The following is a 5,053-nucleotide window of genomic DNA, read 5'->3' as shown; positions in this document are numbered from 1 at the left end:
GAGCCACCATGCCCGGCCTATTTTTTTCACATATATATATATATATATATATACACATATATACACACACATATACATACATACATACATATATTTTTTTAAATTTCCAAAACAAGTCCAGACAAACTTTAATAAGACACTTGGGAAAATTTTATCTTAAATTCAAATTTACCTCCCTTATATTTAGTGCATGTGCTGCCAAAGTGAGCACATCTCTGTTATAGTTAAAACCATATTAGTAAGACATGTGTTTGAAGAGGGCTGCTGCCAGCAGGACAAATAAAGACTCCTTGAGAAACTGATTATTCTGTTTTATAATTGAGTGCTATTCCCTGCTTCTTCCAACCTTGTAATGCTCTTAAGACACAATGTTATAGGACAATAAAATCATGAACCTTTTTTATTTTATTTTTTTCTTTAAGACAGGGGGTTTCACTATATTGTTCAGGCTGGTCTCGAACTCCTGACCTCAGATTATCCGCCCGCCTCAGTCTCCCAAAGTGCTGGGATTACAGGTGTGAGCCACCACACCCAGCAATCAAGAACTTATTCTAGGAAGGACTCCCTTTCCAACAAGGAATTGTAATGGTTTAGTTCTAGGAAGCCTAAGAATTTCCTACATATCTGTGAAATAACAACACATTATTTTTCCTCAAATCAACTTTATACATAACTACTTAAACAGAAATCTCAAAATGATCAGTGATACAGGTTACAGATGGCTCTTAAGCAATAGGCTATTTATTTGAGACAGAGTCTCATTCCGTTGCCCAAGGCTGAAGTGCAGTGGTACAATCTTGACATACTGCAACTGCCGCCTCCCAGGTTCAAGTGATCCTCCCACCTCAGCTTCCTAAATAGCTGGAATTATAGGTGTGCACCACCACGTCAGCTAATTTCTTATATTTTTAGTAGAGACGGAGTTTTGTCATGTTGCCCAGGCTGGTCTCAAATGCCTGAGCTCAGGCAATGCGCCCGCCTTGGCCTCCTAAAGTGTTAGGATTATAGGCATGAGCCACTGCACCTGGCCTAGGCTCTTCAATTTACAATGTTACAAACTTTTATTTTTTATCTTTTTATTTTTTTAATTTGTTTTCTTTTTTCTTTCTTTTTTTTTTTTTTTTTTTAGACAGGGTCTGGCTCTGTTACTCCGGCTGGGGTGCAGTGCTATAATCTCCACCTTCAGGGCTCAAGACATCCTCCTAGCTCAGCCTGTTGAGTAGTTAGGACCATAGGTGTATGCCAGCATGCCTGGCTAATTTTTGTATTTCTTGTAGAGATGGGGTTTTGCCAAGTTGTCCAGGCTGGTCTCGAACTCCTGAGCTCATGCAATCTGCCTGCCTTGGCCTCCCAAATTGCTAGGATTACAGGTGTGAGTCACTGTGCCTGGCAAAATTAAAGCAAAAGAAAAACTAGACATTTTTGGGAAATGTAGTGTGTGTGTGTGTGTGTGTGTGTGTGTGTGTGTGTGTGTTTGAGACAGGGTCTTGCTCTCTTGCCAAGGCTGGAGTGTGGTGGTGCCATCATGGCTCACTGTAACCTCAAACTACTGGGTTCAAGTAATCCTCCTGCCTCAGCCTCCTAAAGTGCTGGGATTAGGGTGTGAGCCACTGCCACTGAGCTTAACTGTGAATATTTTTACATGTATTTATTTTTTAAACCTTAGAAATTTGGCTATATTGAACAATATTTTATCTATTTTAATAATGATGACACTTTATTCCTTTTATCAAGTAACTTTACAAACCATTTGTCCTGCTCAAAATGGAAATGGCAATTTGCTGTAATTATTACTAGGAATATTTTCATCAAAATTTCCATCTTCTCTCTAGCTAATAAAATTCCATCTATGTTTCAAGAACCAGTCCAAATCCCATTCCTTGATGTCTTCTCAGATAACTATAGCTCAGTGGCTCTCAAACTTATCTGCCCATTGGAATCACTGGTGAGCTTTAAAAAACACTGATGCTTGTGTCCCATCTCAATAAATTGTGATTTAATAGGTATGAGATGTTGCTTCAGACTTTTTTTTTTTGAGACGGAGTTTCGCTCTTGTTACCCAGGCTGGAGTGCAATGGCGCGATCTCGGCTCACCGCAACCTCCGCCTCCTGGGTTCGGGCAATTCTCCTGCCTCAGCCTCCTGAGTAGCTGGGATTACAGGCATGCGCCACCATGCCCAGCTAATTTTTGTATTTTTAGTAGAGACGGGGTTTCACCATGTTGACCAGGATGGTCTCGATCTCTTGACCTCGTGATCCACCCGCCTCGGCCTCCCAAAGTGCTGGGATTACAGGCTTGAGCCACCGCGCCCGGCCAGACTTTTTAAAAGATCTCCAAATGACCCTAATGTGCAATGAAGTCTGAGAAACACTGCTGTAGCCTTTACTTTTCCTTACCTCCTTTACTGCATTCACAGTCAGTACCACATAACCAGTATTCGTTTTATGTTCCTTAAACTTTGTTTCTCCAATTGCTATTTAAGTTCTTTAAGCTTAGAGATGAGCATATCTTAGGATTTTTGTGTCCAGCATGGTTATAAACACCATCTGCCATAACATTTTGCAAGGTAACTCAGGTAAACCTACTTAGTTAAAAAGAACATTGTGCTTCGCATTAGTTTCCTTTGACTGCTGTAACAAAGTACCAAAAGCCTAATGGTTTAAACACGAACTTATTATTTTATAGTTCAGTAAGAGAGAAGGCTTACACAGGTCTCACTGGGCTAAAATCAAGGTGTCAGCAGGGCTGTGTTCCTTTCTGGAGATTCTTGGGGAGAATCCATTTCCTTGCCCTTTCTAGCTTCCAGAGGATGCCTATATTCCTTGCATCATGACCTCCTTCTCTCACCTTCGGAGCCAGTAATGCTGCATCTCTCTGACCATTCTTCTACTATCAGTCTCCTGCTGACTCTTCTGCCTTTCTCTTCCACTTTTTAAAGTCCTCTTCTGTTTATATTGGGACCATCTGGATAATCCAGGATGATCTCCTGAAGTCGTCTGATTAGCAACTTTAATCAATTTGCCACCTTAATTCCCCTGCCAGGTTTTTTTTTGAGACAGAGTCTCACTCTGTCACCCAGGCTGAAGTATAGCGGTGTCTTCTCAGCTCCCTGCAACCTCTGCCTCCTAGGTTCAAACAATTCTCATGCCTCAGCCACCCAAGTAGCTGTGATTACGCCACTACACTCCAGCCTGAATGACAGAGAGAGATCCTGTCTCAAAAAAAAAAAAAAAAAAGAGAAAAAGTCATCTCATTTAATATTGTTAATTTAACATTGTTGATTCATTAATTTCAGACTCATCGACAAAAGCACTATAACTCATGCCTGAAGACAGCTTATCTAATCCATCTTCTCTCTGCACGGCATATCATAGCCTTCCTGTGCCCGGGAATAGGAACCAGCACTTCAGCACTATACTTGGCGGCCATTTTATAAAAAGCAAAATCACCCACAAAAAGCACAAATGCAAAAAATACAGCATTAAGTAGACTGTGAAAAGGACCACTTGTTTACAGTATGAGAGCTGAAACAAGGCAGAGTGTTGCCTCGTTCAGTATCAGCTGGGAATGTGAATGTTGAATGACTCAAAACTTTTTGCTTTTTGCTTTGTACATGCCCATGAATGACTGAAAGTGCCCTAAGTATAGATTTTTAGCTTAGAAATAAATTTTAGAAAGTAGGTGAATTCACAAGTACGGAATCCATGAATAGTAAGAATCCAAAGTATATCTACCTGTTCCTATGCCTGACATACAGTAAATGCTCAATAAATATTTGTCCAATGAAAAGCAGAACCAGGCTGGGTGTGGGCTCACACCTATAATCCCAGCACTTTGGGAGGCCAAGGTGGGAGGACTGCTTGAGCCTAAGGGCTCCAGACCAGCCTGGGCAACATGGTGAAACCCTGTATCTACAAAAAATACAAAAATTGGCTAGATGTGGTGGTGCATGCCTGTAGTCCTACCTGCTTGTGAGGCTGAGGTGGGAAAATAGCTTGAACCCAGGAGGCGGAGGTTGCAGTGAGCTAAGATTGTGCCATTGCACTCCAGCCTGGATGACAAAGCAAGACTCTGTCTCAAAAAAAAAAATCATAGGCCGGGCGCGGTGGCTCAAGCCTGTAATCCCAGCACTGTGGGAGGCCGAGGCGGGTGGATCACGAGGTCAAGAGATCGAGACCATCCTGGTCAACATGGTGAAACCCCGTCTCTACTAAAAATACAAAAAATTAGCTGGGCATGGTGGCGTGTGCCTGTAATCCCAGCGACTCAGGAGGCTAGGGCAGGAGAATTGCCTGAACCCGGGAGGCGGAGGTTGCGGTGAGCCAAGATCGCGCCATTACACTCCAGCCTGGGTAACAAGAGTGAAACTCCGTCTCAAAAAAAAAAAAAAAAATCATAAATTTTTATCGGAAAAGGGCAGTGAACATTTATGGTAAATCTATAGGACGATTAAGATAGTGAGAAAAATTAAAGAAAATCTTAAGCCTTCCATTGCAAAGTGAGAAAAATCAAGTCAAGTGGAAGAGAGACTGACTTCATCCATTTTTCATTTCTGTGAGTGCCATAAAAAAAAAGAGAAAAAAATCCCCAAAAAACTCTGAATTCCTGAGTGTTAATGAAATAAATGTACCCATTAAGAAGTCTTGTCTTGATTGGGCACAATGCCTCATGTCTGTAATCCCAGAGTTTTTGGGAGGCTGAGGTGAGAGGACAGCTTGAGCTCGGGTGTTCAAGATGAGCCAGGTCAATATAGTGAGACTTTATCTCTTCCCCCCAAGAAAAAAAAAATAGTGGGGTATGGGTGGGTAGGTGACACTGGCCTGCAGTCTCAGCTATTTGGGAGGCTGAGGTGGGAGGATTGCTTGAGCCCTGGAGGTAAGCCCTGTTTGTGCCACTGCACTCCAGCCTGGGTGACAGAGGGAGACCCTGTGTCCAAAAAAAAAAAAAAACAAGTAAAACAACAACAACAAAAACCACCTTGTCTTTCCTCTTCTACTTGGGATGAGGAAAAATTTAAAAAAAAAATATATATATATATAAATATATATATAC

The sequence above is a fragment of the Sapajus apella genome, unplaced genomic scaffold, assembly GCF_009761245.1.
Source record: "Sapajus apella isolate SASKATOON/1434 unplaced genomic scaffold, GSC_monkey_1.0 scaffold42, whole genome shotgun sequence".
Lineage (NCBI taxonomy): Eukaryota > Metazoa > Chordata > Mammalia > Primates > Cebidae > Sapajus > Sapajus apella.
This window is presented reverse-complemented; position numbering follows the sequence as displayed.